Genomic DNA, 16,933 nt, shown 5'->3' on the forward strand with positions numbered 1-16,933 from the left:
TTGCCTCCCAGGTGACCTTCCCGATTCCCCAGGTGGCTGGGAGGCCCCTACCTTACACCAATCGGCACTGCTCTCTGAGGTGCAGCAACTGCTTGCTGCCCTAGCCTGAGAGCTGTCTCTCTGCGGGGCTGAAGAGGCAGCATGTCGAGGCTGCGATTGATGCATTTCACAGATATCTTTACTCTGTCTCAGGCACAGTTCTAGACACTGGGGATACAGCAAGTAGGCAAAGTCCTGTGTGACTTTCAGGAGGACAAGAAACTAGAAAATAAATCACTGCGGGCAGTGCTATTGAGGAAATAAAATACGGTGATGTGATCAGTGGGTTTAGCCTGCAGGCTTGGGGCGGCTCACTGGGAGGAGGCGGCGGCAGGGTTGGCGCTAGGGCTCAGCGAGCCCCCCAAGCCCTGCTGCGTCCTGCGGGCGTCTGCTCCGCTCCACCCAGCCAGGCCCTGGTGGCGGCAGAACCTCCTGCCTCCAAGTCTTCCCTCGGGGTGCCCCCCGCTGCCTCTCCTTGGGCAAGTGCCTTCCCCTCCCCAGCCTGACGTCTTCCTGCACAAGCCCATGTCTGAGGGTCCTTCTGCCCTGACTCTGGGAGGGATGCTGGCCCAGCCTCTGTTGAGGAGGGAGGAGACATGGGGCTTTGTTTGTTTTGCCAAATTGTGGGCAGCAGCTGGGCCAGTTGGAAGGGGGAGCCTCAGACCTGCCTGGGGTTGAGTCTTGGTTCTGCAAGTCACTTGGGTCCTTTGCACACATTTCCTGACTCAGGCTACAGACCACATAATACCTGTGTTATGAGGGTGAAAAGTGTGCAAGCAGGCGTCTTGACAGGGCAGTTGTGACTTATTTGTGTGTGTGTGTCGGGGCAGGGTGTTGGGGCCCTTTCCAGGCTTGTGAATTGCAGGTCCTGGCAGAGCTGGTCTCGAAGGCCCGTCCCAGCGTGGCCGTCCTTTGGTTCTAGGTGCGTAGCCCACCTGTTACTCAGGTCCCAGAGCCACCGCCTGTGGACCTGGCACAGACAGCAGCCCTGCCGCAGGGCTCTGATCTGACAGACGTGGACACAGGTACCCGGAGACATGGCCTTACCCAGGGCCCACGGTGCAGGTGTGCGTGCACCCTGGTGAAGTATGTGGCATGTCTCCACACGTGTGTGTCCACTTGGCTCTAGAGCTCACCCTGTTTCTTGCTGGTCTCACTTGTGTCAGGTTTTTGGGTCGATTCACGTTGCCGTGTGTACATCTGGGATGTCCTATCCCGGAGTATCTTGCTGTGTGTCCTCTGCCTCTTGACCACCCGGCCTGCAGTGATGTGACCCCACTCTGCAGGCTGGGTCCATCTTCCCTGTGCCCCACAGGAGGCTGCAGGGGGACTGGGAGCTCACAGGCTCTGCCAGCATGGCCACGGTGTGGCCCCTCCTCAGCCGTGTCCCCCCTGCTTTGTGCAGTTTGTATCTGTTGAGTCCCTACAGCAGACCTGGGGGGAGGGGGGTGTAACTCATTTCCATTTCCATGAGAACAGGACCCCAGGGAGGAGAGGTGGCTCTTCTGGGGCCACACGACCATCAGGCGGGTCAGGCGCCAGGCTGGCAGCAGGGACTTGCAAAATGACTGGTACCTGCTGCCACCCGCCCAGCGCTGGGAGCTGCGCCTTGCCTGACCCAAGACAGGGGCGCCGCTGCAAAGTTCCTGGCTGCTCTGAAGTATCGGGGTCCCCAGAGAGCAGCCATGCCCGCTGTTGGGAAAGAGAGTCTGGGGGTGCAGCAGCCGAGTGACATGAGAGAAACCCTGGGGTGGTGTGAGTCTCACACCTGGCAACACAGTGTCTCTTTACAGTTACTTCTTTTTTTTTAATAGTAATCTTTTATTTATTTATTTATTTATTTATTTATTTTTAAAATTTTTGGCTGTGTTGGGTCCTCGCCTCTGTGCGAGGGCTTCCCCTAGCTGCGGCAAGCGGGAGCCACTCCTCATCGCGGCGCGCGGGCCTCTCACCATCGCTGCCCCTCCTGTTGCGGATACAGTTACTTTTTATTTAGGCAAGTGAAACTGGCTTTCCACTACGGTAGGGATACAAACTTTCATTTGAAACTAAATTAGGCTAGAGACCCGCCAGACGGAGTAGGGAGGGTGCGAGATGGCAGAGAGCTCCAGGCAGGCTGCTGGGGTGGATTGCTGGTTTTGCCACCACTTAGCTGTGTGACCAAGGACAAGGTACTCAACTGCCCTGTGCCTTGATTTCCCCATCCATAAAATGGGGTAATATTCATTCCTAACTCTGAGAGTCATTGTTGCTGTGAGGCTCACAGGAGTTGACAGGCTGGGCGGTGGCCAATAGTAAGTGCTGGGTGGGGTCTGTTGTCTATGGGAACGTTTAGACGGGGGGGGGGGGGGGGGGGGGGGGGGGCGGTGTGAGCATCTGGCACTGCTGTGAAGGGGGAGTCGACTGCTGACCAAACACCCTCTAACTTAGCTGCCATTGCGGAGGGGAACTGAGTCCCTTTTGTCGTGTGCCACACTCCCCTGCACCCCGGGGACACAGGGGCAGCTGAGAGGCGGTTCTCTGGGAGCCTGGCCTCGGAGCCTTGGGTCTCAAACATAGGATGGGATACTCCCAGGATTGCTGTGGGTGCGACAGGGACCTTCTCCTTGACCAGATTCCAGTCGGGGTCCTCTGAACCCTCTTCTCACCTAGGCCCTGACTTTCGGGCTTCTGTGTCCCTCTCTGCACTGTCCCATTTTAGCAAGAATCCTGCTAGGTCAATTTAGCTGGAATTCCCCCACCCTGGATATCTGATCGGTTCCTCACCCCTCACCTCCCGCAGCTGCTGTCTGATCACCTGGCCCGCCTTCAGCGAGAATCCTGTGAGGTTGGTTTAGCCAGAAACCCGGTCCCCCGGTGTTTCCTCTTGGTCATTTTCTATCCACTGCCCCCACCTGCTCCTGGGCGGTAAATTCCCTTTTCCTTGTTGCGTTCAGGGTTAGGCCCCATCACTCTCCCACTGCAAGACCCCATTGTAGGGGCCTGTTGATAACAGTCTTCCTTACTGTCTTTAACAAGGGCCTTGAATAATTTTTTCCTTGGTAGGGGTCATGGGAGACCATAGTTGTAGAGCATACAGTGGGCGCTCAATAAATGCTGGAGTCTCACTTCAGCCCCCAGGCCGGCCGCTGGACACCCATCTGGCTTCCTGTCGTCCTTCCAGGGACGTGTTCTGTGGCTCTGGACAGAGTTACTGCTCGGTGTTCAGGGCCTGGGTTTCCCCTTTGCAAAGTAGGGCGGCTGGACCCCGACCCCTGAGTGGTGAGCAAGGTTCAGGTAAGGGCTGGACTCGCCTCTCTTTGCTCCAAAGACCCTCCGAGGCCGGCGGAGACTGTGGCCTCATTGCCTCTAGAGGGCGCCCCCGCCCAGGAAATCCACACTTGTGCACACAGGCGGGCAGAGCTGCCCAGAGCACAGGGGCCGCACGTTTTGTGCCGCCTGCGGGGGCTGTGCCCCGAGGAGCTCTGTTGGGGGGGACGGATTCTACTTGGGAGGGTGAAGCAGCGTGGTGCCTGCCCGACGGGTGAGGTGGCGACCGCCGGGTCCTCTCACACACTCCCCAGATGTGTGCAGTCCTGTCTGCCTTGGTTCCTCACCTGTCACCTAGGATTGTCACGGGAGCTGCCTCACAGGCCTCTGTGCAGACGGAACGAGCCGATGGTGGTGGAGCTCTTAGAGGGGTGGGCGCTGGGTACGTGTCAGCAGCTATTGCTGGGCACCTGTTCCAGGAGAGGTCCTGCGGTGGGAACTCGGGTCCTCACACCCCTGGGTCCTCACAGCTGCCCCACGGGTGGAGGGTCCTACGTGGAAACTGGAGGTTAGGGAAAGTCAGCTCAGGGTCCCGCCTGCCGAGTATGGGTCCCATTGGGATTCGGTCCCAGTGACTGGCTCCCAGTTGGGGGCTGGTCATGCCACATTGCTCAGGCCTTTGCAACAACCATTGCTGCCGACCCAGGCTCCCCTGAGAGCCCGGGACACACCTGTGGGCAGAGTGCCCAAGGCGGCCTCCTGGACTCTGGGTGGCAGCTCTGGGCCAGGTCCTGTGGGGACCTGGGGACGTCCTCAGGCTGTGGTCCCTGCTCCGGAACTGCCCTGTGGTAGCTTGGAGGCTACGGCTCGGTGCTGGAATAGGTGGTCCAGGAGATGGCCTTCTTGGAGCCCAGCTAGAGCCCACAGCCCCTGACATGTGCCAGGCTCATTCCTCCCTCTGTGTCCATGCTCGGTCTGTGCCCACCACGTTGACTGCTCTCATTCAAATCCTCTGTATCCGCCAAGATCCAGCCGAAGCCCGTCCCGCCATTAACTCCATGAAACCGCATCTGGTGGTTGATAGCCACTGATTTCCTTGGCCTGCAGGGAAGCTTCCCTCCTTGTCTGCCTGGAAAAACTCCTATTCATTCTCTAAAACCCAGCTGCCAGCGTTGCCCCTGGGAAGGCTTAATGCCACTCTCCTCCTCTCTCCTATATTGAGACAGTTACTGCCTCGCTGGGCTTTCTGTACATTTGAGTTACAGTGTCATAACAGTATCGCTGCACTGGTTTGCATTCAGATTCATTAAAAAATGTACACTGTATTTTAAAAATTGTAAAAGTAATACCTGCTCGTGGTAAACATTTAAGCAGATCAGAAGTGTTGAAAGGGAAAGTGGAAGCTCCCACCTTCTTACCAGCCCCCAGGGGCCAACCTCCCTTCCAGGGGAAAACTTTGTTAGCAATTCCTTGTAAATTCCCCAGGAAACTCTCCACGTCTGCACAAGAATGTTCATGCTGTTTCACTGCTTTTTTTTTTTTAATTTATTTTTATTTATTCATGGCTGTGTTGGGTCTTTGTTTCTGTGCGAGGGCTTTCTCTAGTTGTGGCAAGCGGGGGCCACTCTTCATCGCGGTGCGCGGGCCTCTCACTATCGCGGCCTCTGTTGTTGCAGAGCACAAGCTCCAGACGCGCAGGCTCAGTAATCGTGGCTCACGGGCCTAGTTGCTCCGCGGCATGTGGGATCTTCCCAGACCAGGGCATGAACCCGTGTTCCCTGCATTGGCAGGCAGATTCTCAACCACTGCGCCACCAGGGAAGCCCCCTTCACTGCTTTTTAATGATCTGTCTCTGTCCACCCTTCCATGCCTACCTCCCGAGGTCTGGGATGGGGGCTGCCTTGCGTGGGTGCCCGGGGCTGCTCAGAAGATATTGCTAGGGCTGGTGTTGCATCCTCATGGCACCGATTGGCTGTGTGCAGCCTGGGATCTGGTGAGTCACCTTGTTGCTGGACGCAGATGTGCTTTCTTTTCTTGCAGAATGTTATTATCACTATGGAAAGTTGAGTTCATTTTCCACATTTAAAAGTCAGGAGATAGTCCCTAAAAGTTTGAGATGGGGCCTGGGGCTCAGAGCTTCCAAAACGAAGCTGGAAATATAACTTAAGAGTGGACTCAGAGATTTAAAGACGGAAACCCACATAGGAAACTAAACATACCGGTGGGCCTTCGGTTTGCCGTGTCTGATGGCTAGCACCATCGTTTCTTCTGAGAAAAGGTTTTATTCTTTTTTTTCCCTAAAGAGGGGGATACTCCTAATCTCAGAGGACAGGGAGGCCCGTTGCACGAATGCGGTTTGCTTTACGGAAAACCCACTGGGTTGCCCTCAGGCTTCTGGTTTCCCGGCGAGGAGAGGAGGTGCCATCGGCCTGAGCCTGTCGACCGCTGTGAGGGGGGCCCCGAACGTGGTGTGACCCCAGAGCCACCCCGGGCCTGCCCTCCTCCCGTCAAGTCCAGGCCTGGGGTCGCTGCCCAGCTGCTGACGTAGAGGGGTGTTCTTCAGCACTGGGAGGGAGACCCAGCCAAGCAGAAGCCCCCATCCCCTTCCAGCACATTGGCCAAGGAGCTGGCAGGGCCTGGTGGAGCCCCGGTCGGCCTGAGGCCCCAGTGCTGGGCACGGAGGCTCAGGCGTCAACCCAGCCGTGGGAAGCTTCCAGGCCGAGGGGGTCTCTGCCGGCTCCCACCCCTCCCCACGCGCAGCGAGGGCCAGCTGGGCCGCGAACCGGGGCTGCCGTGATGCTCACCTGGCCTCGCACCTCGGCCTCGTCCCACTCGGGGTGCCAGGGCTGGTGCTGCAGGCCGGGTAGCCAGGCCGAGGCTGAGGCGTGGGGCAGGCTGGGCCGCCCTCCTGCCTGCTCTGGCCAAGGCCCCGTCTGGCTTTCCTCTCCCGGCGTGCCCCCCACCTGCCCCTGCTCCCCTGTGGGGGGCAGCGGGAGGCTGTTGGCAATTTGTGCATTAATCTCTCTGCCTGGGGCCTCCTGGTCAGGTGGTGCTTATCAGGGTTCCGCTCCTGTCAGATGGGCCTTCCGGAGCCCGTGGGCGAAGGGGGGCGGCGGGAGCCCCTACTGCAGGGCCTGGAGGCTGCCTCAGCGTCCTTGGCCTTCACACCCCCTCACCCCCGCCGCGGGCTGCCTTCTTTACCACATCAGGATACAGAACATTGCATGAATTCCGGTCTCAATGGAATTATTTCAGAATTCTGGTCAACCGCAAACTCGGGGTATTTCACAAACTATCTATCACTGCTGTGTGGTGGGCAGAGCCTGGGCCGGGGGCCGTAACGGATGCAGGGTGGCCGGGTCCACTGCCTGCAGGGGCGGCGAGTCCCCGCCCATCTTGCTGCGCCCCCCCCCCCCGCCCAGTGGCACCCGAGGTCCTGCAGGCAGATGTCCCCCGTGTCTGCAGGGGTCTCAGGCCCAGGGTAGGGGCTCAGGAGAGGCAGCGCGGGGCCAGGCCCTGGGATGGGAAGGGTGGACGGGGGAGAGGCGGGGGGGGGAAGCAGCCAGGTTTGGGGTCCACTCTGGGATCCCCCCTGCTGCAGTGGGACCCCGGCAAGTGCTCTGTGAGCCTCCGTTGCCGCATCTGGAAATGGGGTTATGACGCTCACCCCTCAGTTCAATAGATACTCAGAGACAGTAGGACTCCAGCCCTCGTTAATTCTTTAACACTTTTAGGACTGTTACGGGGACGCACCTGTAAGGTGCCTGCCTCGGAGGACTGCCAACGAGCTCTAGCGAGAGCTCTAGGGAGAGTGATGATAGTGGTAGTAACACTACTCACAATAGTAACAGGAGTCACCGTAGCAATCATTCTCCTAAAGGCCCCCCGCCCCGACTTGAGGTCATGCTTACAACTTGGGGAAAAGGAGAGACCCCGCTTTGGGGATGGAAGTGCATGGTCTGTACGTTCCCAGGTTCCCATTCCACGCCGTGCAGACGTGGCCCGTAGATCAGCCCTGCGCTCTTTCCTTCAAGCCCGGACAGGGCCTCAGAACCCTCCCCTTCACAGCGCTCCGCCAGCACTGCCAACCCACCAGGCTGTGCCCTTGAGAAGAAGCGTCTTTGTTACTCTGGCCCCAACTGGCGGGAGTGAAAAGTGGCGGGGCAAGGGGTCCCCATTCCGCTTCCTGCTCCCCCGAATCCTCTTGTAGGTCTTGGCCCCTCTGCCAGCAGGGGGGCCTGAGCAGGGCAGAGATTGGAGGGCCAGTCACATCTCCTCTGCAGGCTTCCCGCCAGCCACGAGTGAAGAGGCCTTGTCTGGGTGGGATGCGATAGAGAGGCCCAGGCTTGGCTGGCACAGGACGTGCTCCCCACAGCGTCCAGGATTCTGGGCCATTTGCTCAGCAAGACGCACCCGGGCAGCACTGCCCAGGCTGGGCTGGAGCACGAGGGGTTGATGCAAAGGTCCAGAGCCAGGCCCAGGGCCAGCCCTGCCCTCCTGCCTGGGCCCGAGGGGAGGACAGGGCCTGCGGGGGCCACGTAGCCGCGTGCCCAAACTATGGCGACGCAGTTGGCAAGGCCCAGCTTGGGGTCCCAGATGGCCACGTCTAGGGCACTGACAAGAGTGACAGAGGCAGCATGTGAAGTCAGGATGGTCCCAGCAGACCCAGGTCCCATCCTTGTGGCAAGTCCCAAGGGCTAACTAGGCTAGAGCCCACCCCCTTATCTATCTTCTTGTTGGGGATGACCACCCCACGCCCACTGCTGCCCTCTGAGTGCTTGCCTAGCTGGTCTGCACATCTTGGGCTCAGATCCATGGCTGTGGACCTTTCCACAAATAACAGAGTGTGCGTACCACACAGCCTGCAGCATCTGACTCCTTCCCTCTATTTTGGAGAAAATGTGAATGTCGGTTATATATGTGTATTTTTTCCAAAACAAAACAGCTTTTTATTGAAGTATAGTTGTTTTACAATGTTGTATTAGTATCAGGTGTACAGCAAAGTGATTCAGTTATATATATATATTCTTTTTCAGATTCTTTTCCATTACAGGTTATTATAAGGTACTGAATATAGTTCCCTGTGCTATACAGTAGGTCCTCGTTGCTTATCTATTTTGTATATAGTGGTGTGGATCTGTTAATCCCAAGCCCCTAACTTATCCCTTCCCTGCTTTCCCCTTTGGTAACCGTAAGTTTGTTTTCTATGTCTGTGAGTCTGTTTCTGTTTTGCAAGTAAGTTCATTCGTATCATATTCTAGATTCCACATATAAGTGGTGTCATATGGTATTTGTCTTTCTCTGTGTGACTTACTTCACTTAGTATGATCATCTCTAGGTCCATGGACGTTTAGGTTGCTTCCATGTCTTGGTTACTATGAATAGTGCTACTGTGAACGTAGGTCATGAGGTTGGGGACAGGCTGAGGAAGAGGAGGCTCTGAAGGGGGGGGGGCTGGTCAAAGTCAGGGCGTGGGGAGGTGAGGAGGTGGTGCAGGGAGTGGGGAGAGGGCGAAGGGCCCTGCAGGGGGCGGCAGGGGGTGCAGGGCGGTCCTGCGGCGCCGGGTCTTCCCTCCTGGGCAGTCACCTGAAGCTGGAGGCCAGTGCTTCGGGCGTTTCATGGGAGAGTTGTGTTTGGGCCACCCTGGGGCTGCAGGATGACCAGGCTGGTGCTGGGGAGTGATGGGGTTTGGGCAGAGCCGGTGGGTCGGGAACGATGGCACAACCCACTGTTATCACCACTAATAGCAACTGAGAAGGACTTATTTAACGCTGGTGCCTTCACCTTTATTAACGCATTGGATGCTAGCAGCAACCTTACAAGGTAGATACTGTTATTGTGCCCATTTGAAAATGGCACTTCTGGAGACACTCGGTCTGGGAGTGGAGGAGCCGCCAGGGGCCTAGGCCGTCCAGCTCCGGAGTCCTGCCCTTGGGGACCGTGGGTAGCCTGGAGTCCTTAAGGCACATCAGGTTGTAAGGTTGCATCGATTTAGTCTGAATTATCAAACTAACATAACATTGCAGAAAGTTTTCAAAGTAACAGGAACAAAACGAATAAACAAAATCTTTGCCCGCACAACTACATACCCGTCATGACCATTGGACGTGTTTTTGCCCAATGGACGTTTTCACGAATGTAACTTTCCCTCCCTCCCACTCTCCTCTTTTTCTTTCTTTTATGCCTTTCTGAGGCTAGATTTCCAGAAATAGGTGAACAAGGCAAGGGGGATAAATTAAAAGAATTTTCCAAATGGTTCCCGGCAGCTCTCGTGCGAAGCCCAGCCTTAAACAAGGGAATTCCCGTTTGTGGAGGCTGCATGTGGGTGTCATAGATCAGAAGCTGTATCTTAGATCACTTTTCAGAGGCTGATGGGAAGTGCCGAGGTCCCAGGCGTCATTATTGCTATGGTCATCTGCACTGCATTATCTGAGGCCATTTCAGGAAGCGCGAGGGCCCAGTAGAGACCGACATGGCCAAACTCGGCCTTGCCTTGGGATTTCTCGTGAGACAGATGCACACCACGGAGGGCGAGTGTAGACCACACAGAGAGACAGTCCTAAGCGCACGACCGGGGACAGGGGCTGGGACCTGGGCCTCTGCCGTGTCAGCTGTGCAGGTGGTGGGCTCCAGGAGCTGCCCTCCGGGCAGACCGTACTGGACGGGGCCCTGGAATGAGCAGTGCACAACCTTGACAACCTGATGAGGCAGCTCTGGCCGAGCTGGTAATGCACGTGGTAAGCAGGCACAGGACGGTGTGTGCAGGTTGACTCCATGTGCATATTCCTCGTGTCCGTAAAGTAACACCCGTGGTACTTTCTATTTTCCAATTTTTGATGGAGATGTGGCACCACGAGCTATGTCTCCACCATAGGAAGAGCAACTGTGTAAAGGCCTTTAGAGATGAAAGCAGTATCTCAGCTTCAGTGTCAGGGTGCAACAGGGAGTGGTGGGGGCTGTGGCACTGGTGAGCACGTGTACACGTGGAGGGCGTGTGGGCCAGGAAGTGTTCTTTAGGGTTAGGGACTGCGGCCCCAGTGAGGCCTCTCCTGGAAAGGGGCGTGCTGGTGATGTTCTTAGGTGAACAGTTTTGTCTTTCCGGGTGTTTCCTCCTTAAAGGGAAGGGGCTCTAGGAAACGGTGGGAGGGACGCCCTCAAAGACTACAGAATCCTGCTCCATCAATTTGATTTTCCGAAAGGAAAGAAAATCTGTGAATATTTTCTTTTTTCTTTTTTTTCTTTTTTTTAAACACAGGTTGATGCACCCTGGACACCCTGTTAACAGCTTTCATTTAATCATGAATCTGTATCACTCTCAACGTCTCTCCATGGAGATCTTTTCCATTCCCTTCCTTTTAAAATCCAAATATGTTTTAAAGGGTAACACATTCATGTGATCTAAGATCCAAAAGGTACAAAAGAGCACACAGCGGAAAGCCCCCTCCCCCCCGCTGTCCCCCAGTTACATTCTGTAGAGACAGCCTGCATCACTGGCCCCTGGTGAGTTCTAGAGACAGCTCTCCTAGGAACAAGTGTATGTGTCTGTAGATCCTCTTTTTATTTTATTTTATTTATTTATTTTTTTATAAATTTGTTTATTTATTTTTGGCTGCATTGGGTCTTCATTGCTGTACACGGGCTTTCTCTAGTTGCGGCGAGCAGGCACGACTCTTCCTTGCGGTGTACGGGCTTCTCTTGTTGCGGAGCACGGGCTCTAGGCACGTGGGCTTCAGTAGTTGTGGCACACGGGCTCAGTAGTTGTGGCTCTCGGGCTGTAGAGCGCAGGCTCAGTAGTTGTGGCGCACGGACCTAGTTGCTCTGCAGCATGTGGGATCTTCCTGGAGCAGGGCTCGAACCCGTGTCCCCTGCATTGGCATGTGGATTCTTAACCACCGCGCCACCAGGGAAGTCTCCTAGATCCTCTTTTTAAATTGAGATGTAATTGACATGCAACATTATATTCATTTCAGGTGTGCAACATAATGATTCAATATATGTATATATTACGAAATGATCACTGCAGTAAGTCTAGTTAACACCTATCCCCACACATAGTTACAGATTTTTTTTTCTTGGGATCTTTCTTTAAGTTCTACTCTCTTAGCAGCTTTCAAATATGCAGCCCAGTATTATTAACTATAGCCACCATGTTCTACATTACATTCCTAGGACTTATTCATCTTATAACTGGGAGTTTGTCCCCTTTGACCCCCTTCACCCATTTTGCCCACCCTCCCATCCCTCACCTCTGGCAACCACCAATCTCTGTTTTCTATGAGTTCAGGTTTTCTGTTTGTTTGTTTGTTTGTTTTTAACATTTTACATATAAGTGAGATCATACAGTCTTTGTCTTTCTCTGGCTTATCTCACTTATCATAACGCCCTCGAGGTCCATCCATGTTGTTGCAAATGGCAGGATTTCCTTCTTTTTTACAGCTGAATAGTATTTCTGTCTCCCTGCTTCTTACACCAGGGTTCTGCACCTTGATTTTTTTCCCTGAACGATGTCTCTTGGAGACCCACCAATAATGAGTTTCTCCCCTCTCTTTTACAGCTGTGTCACGTTCCATTGTGATGTAGGCACCGTCACTTGTTTGAGCCGTCTCTCATTTGTGTCCGTCTAGGCGGACTCCTGTGTCTCTGTGTGCGTCCCAGAGGAGATCAGAGCCTTCAGTGGTGGGATGCTGGGCACAGGACAGGCACTGAGAAAGCCTTGGGGGCGGGGCTCCGGGTGCTGCTGGGGGCACACGTCCCCACAGAGGTCAGGTGCCCGGAGGCCCAGGGGTCTCTGCCCAGTTGTCCGGGGGCGGGGGTGCGGGTATCAGCGTGCTTCCTGCCCGTGACATCTGCAGGTTGGTGACTCAGATGCTCTTCAGTGTTTATCTTACTTCCTTTCTGCGCTTCACTTTTTCCAGCTTCTCCTTCTTACATCCTCCCACCCGGTGATCAGGACCAAACCTGAGGTCCTGTGAGGACCTCCAGGGGCTAATGATTCGAAAAAGTCGTCCCGAACCAGGACTGTCAGAATTTAGGTTCCTTATTGGGCTTATTTCTCGGTACCTGGGAGCTGAGGAAATTTGGCTAAGATTTCCGATTTGAGATCTTATGATCAGGGCCCGGTGACGACTTCGGTTCTTCCTGGGGAGGTGGAGATGGAGCCACAGTTCTGCTTTGACAGTTGATGAATTTGTGTGAAATTGGCAACAGCTCAGGCCTGCAGAGACCAGCTGGGCTCCAGCCTGGCGTTACGTTTACCTCTTTGATTATTTTTGGTGATATGGGTTTTGAGAAGCGAAATCAAATGCCAGCAGTTTCATGGACATCCTTAAAGTGGCCTGTTTTGTCAAGTCAGGGAATATTTATGTGAAGGTTCTCCCTGGAGCGCTACCCGCCAACTCGGGCCTCAGGAATGGTTTGAATTTGGATTCTGGTTTATGCCCAGGATGCGTGGCATGGGTGAACATAGCAAAATCTGACCCTTGCATTTGGTTACGGGCCCTTTTAGGGTCTGACCTTTGAAAGTACCAGGGATGGCCTCTCCACTCGGTCTCAGCTGACAAGGGCACCTTGACAAGGTTTCGGAGCAGCTCACTAGGGCCCCCTAGTGACAGCGTAGGACCCCGGCTCCAGGGTCCTCCCCGCCTGGCAGAGGAAAGTCCGTGTGCATCTGTCTCCAGGACTCCAGCCTCCGGGACAGAAGCCTCAGGTGGACTCTGCTTCCCACCCGGCCTCCCTGCCCATCCCAAGTGTCCCCCATCCCCGCACCCTTTTACTTCCCCTTCCTCACACTTAGCTTTTTCCTCCAGGCCCGACTCTCCCCCACGTCCGTCCCCCACAAGGGAGGAATCTCTGTCCCTCCCTGTGAGGACTAATCTTTCCTCACAGGCCCCTCCCTTCCCCTCAGGGACCACCGGGCATGAGGAGGGCAGGGGTCCCAATGATACTGCATGTGGGTGGGTCTCAAACTCAGACTTTCAACGTTTTCCCTGAAAGAGGTGAAATACCAAGAGGGTGAGAAGACAAGCCACGGGCTGAGGAAACCTTTGCAAAAGGTTTACATCTGGTAAAGGGCTGTTGTCCACAATACACAGAGGGCTCAATAAGAGCCCTCTTCTTCTCAATAAGAAGGCAAACAAGCCAATTTAAAAACGGGCAAGAGGCCTGAGCAGGCACCTCACCAAACAAGACCTACAGATGGCAAATAAACACATGGAAAGATGCTGCACCTGATATGTCATCAGGGGAAGGCAAATTAAAACAACAATGAGGCACCACTGCACACCTGTCAGAATGGTCAAAATCCAGAGCACTGACATCACCAAATGCTGGCCAGGATGTGGAGCAATAGGAACTCTCCTTCACTGCTGGTGGGGATGCAGGATGGTGCAGCCACTCTGGAAAACGGTTTGGCAGATTCTTACAAAACTAAACATACTCTTGCCGTACTATCCAGCAATCATGCTCCCTGGTATTTACCCGAAGGAGTTGAAAATTTATGTCCACAAAAACCCTGCATGTGTATGTTTATAGCAGCTTTATTTATAATAATAGAAGCCACCAAGATGTCGTTCGGCAGGTGAATGAATGTATAAACTGTGGTCTATTTCACTAAAACAGAGTAGAGTGTTTGATACAATCAGTGAACCTACACTTCTTTAGTGAAAGAAGCCAATCAGAAAAGACTGCACACTGTGTGATTTCAACTATATTTCATTCTGGAAAATGCAAAACTGTAGAGACAGTGAAAAGGTCACTAGCCACCAGCGGTTGCAGGAAGGGAAGGATGAACAGGTGGAGCCCAGAGGAATTTAGGGCAATGAAACTGTTCTGTATGATACTGTCATGGTGAATATGTGTCCTTATACATTTATCAAAACCCACAGGATGTACATCACCAAGAATGAACCTGCATGTAAGCTATGGACCCTGGGTGCTTATGATGTGTTAATGTGGGTTCATCAATTGTAACAAATGTACCATGTTACAATTCTGTACTTTCCACTCAATTTTGCTATGACTCTAAAACTGCTCAAAAAATAAAGCCGTTTAAAAATTAGCACCAAACAAAAACAAAAACGAGGTTGAACACAACTGCAGAAACCCACTGACAGGGCTGAAAGAAGATGCTGTTCCTCACTCAGCATTTCCACTGATTCGTGTTCCACAGTTGCACTCACTCCTTAGAGCGACTCCAGGTTACTATACACATACTTTGGGACTTCCCTGGTGGCGCAGTGGTTAAGAATCCGCCTGCCAATGCAGGGGACACGGGTTTGAGCCCTGGTCCGGGAAGATCCCACATGCCGTGGAGCAACGAAGCCCGTGCGCCACAACTACTGAGCCTGCGCTCTAGAGCCTGCAAGCCACAACTACTGAGCCCACGCACCACAACTACTGAAGCCCGTGCGCCTAGAGCCCGTGCTCCGCAACAAGCGAAGCCACCGCAATGAGAAGCCCACGTGCAGCAACGAAGACCCGACACAACCAAAAATAAATAAATTAATTAATTAAAAAAAACAACCATATACACGTATTTCTGTAAATCTCCTCATTACCTTGTGTGAGCATAATCACGGGTGGCATGTTTTAATTTTTCCCATAACAGCTGTAGTTTGTTAAACTAAAACGCGTGAGGTGAAGGGCCCCTGCTCAGCCCCTTTCACAGCCCAGTGTGTCCGGCCCTCGGGCCCTTCTTCCCCTCTCCCCCGTCGGCCAGCTTCCCCTGCCCCGGAAATGCCTGGCCGCCCGCGTTTGTCCTCGTGGGGGCAGCCACCGCTCAGGGAAGGGACGGCCCAGCCCCGGTGCAGCTGCTGGCGCCCTGGGCCCCATCTTCTACATCCAGGGCCGGCCTGGTGGCCTTTGAAGGGACAGTGGCTTGGGGATGAGCCTCCCCCCAAAAGGAGAATTCGGTATGACTACACTTGGGCTCGGGTCTCTCCCGGTTCTCTGGGGGGTTGTCTGGTGGCTCCGGGCCTGGCCTCAGGGGCACAGCATTAAGTCCCGAGGGTCCCCTGTGTACAAGCAGCAAGTGTCCTCTGGGAACGCTGGGAGGTGTGTCCCAAGACCGCTCCCTCCAGGAGCGAGGGGCCTTCTAGAATACTAACAATGAAGACAAGACAGAACAGCATGTGATGAATTGTTTAAATAACAAAGATTAACGCCCCAGCAAAAAGCCTTCTGTAGTGGAACCTAATTTGGAGGCAATATAAAAGAAGTCTAAACTCGAGGTCCTTTGTGAAAGCAAGGCTTCGATAAAAAGGACCCCTGACCTCACGGCCCTGCCCGCTGGGTTCCCACAAGAGCTCTTGTCAGGGGCTCGCGCTGGACGCTGGACACTGGACATCCTGCAGGCCTCCTCCCAGGTCCTTCCCCGTACCTGGGATCCCGCAGGGCTGGAGTGGGAGGGAGGAAACCAAGGAAGAAGGATGGCTTCTTGGAGCCTCCTGAGGACGAGGGTCTTGGCCTCCCGGCCTCCCCGCCAGGCATCACGGCTGGAGGACGGTGGATGCAAAGCCACCATCTTCAGACCCCCTCTTTCTTCCGCCAGCAAAGAATGCCTTGGAACCCAGCTTGGGAAAGGGTTTAGCTCTTGCTAAACCACAGGGATTGAGAATATATACTTTTAGTTACAAAAGTAATACACACTCAATGTAAAAAATCCAAATATACCCAGTGCCTATGATAAAAAGTGCAAGTCCCTCAGCCCCCTTCTCCCACTAAATCCTGACTCGGCAGAGGTAGCCCCAGGCCGTGGTTCGGGGAAAAGGCCCCCCCACATGCCTTCATCCACGTGGACACACACAGGACTGCCTCAGTCTTCTTTTTTTTTTTTAACTTAATTAATTAATTAATTTATGGCTGTGTTGGGTCTTCGTTTCTGTGCGAGAGCTTTCTCTAGTTGCGGCAAGTGGGGACCGCTCTTCATCGCGGTGCGCGGACCTCTCACTATCGCGGCCTCTCCTGTTGCGGAGCACAGGCTCCAGACGCGCAGGCTCAGTAGTTGTGGCTCACGGGCCCAGCTGCTCCGCGGCATGTGGGATCTTCCCAGACCAGGGCTCGAACCCGTGTCCCCTGCATTGGCAGGCAGACTCTCAACCACTGCACCACCAGGGAAGCCCTGCCTCAGTCTTGAGGGGCCCCAGAGGGGTCCCCCGTTGGGCTCTAGTTCCTCTATGAATGGACACTGAGAGGGTCAGTTTTTCACGCCACTATTATTATTTGTAGGCTCATTGCCGCTTTCTCCCAAGAAAAAAGAAACCACCGCCATTGTCCCCATCGGCTGACATTTAGTGGTGGCCACTGTGTACAGGACCCTGTGCTTTGATGGGGGACATGGAGTAAAATGCAGCAGGGCCCTTGCTGTGAGGGCTCGGCTGGGTGGACGACGGGGTCACACCTGAGCCCCACATGATGGTGTCGGGGGAGGAGGGAGCGAGGAGGCGGGGTGGTTGACCGGGGTGGTCCTTGTGAAGCAGGAGGGGAGGGGTCACGGGGCTGGTCTGCGGGTTTGGGCCGGGGGTGGGGAGGGCGCCGGGGTGGGCGGGCCTGACCCCAACCGCGAGAGTGCCAGCAAGGGCAGAACGGAGGTGCCGCGCTTGTTATCTGGCCTTTCTCAGGGCTGCAGGCTCATCCGTGCGTCATGGTG

This window comes from Balaenoptera musculus, chromosome 11, assembly GCF_009873245.2.
Source record: "Balaenoptera musculus isolate JJ_BM4_2016_0621 chromosome 11, mBalMus1.pri.v3, whole genome shotgun sequence".
NCBI classification, from domain to species: Eukaryota; Metazoa; Chordata; class Mammalia; order Artiodactyla; family Balaenopteridae; genus Balaenoptera; species Balaenoptera musculus.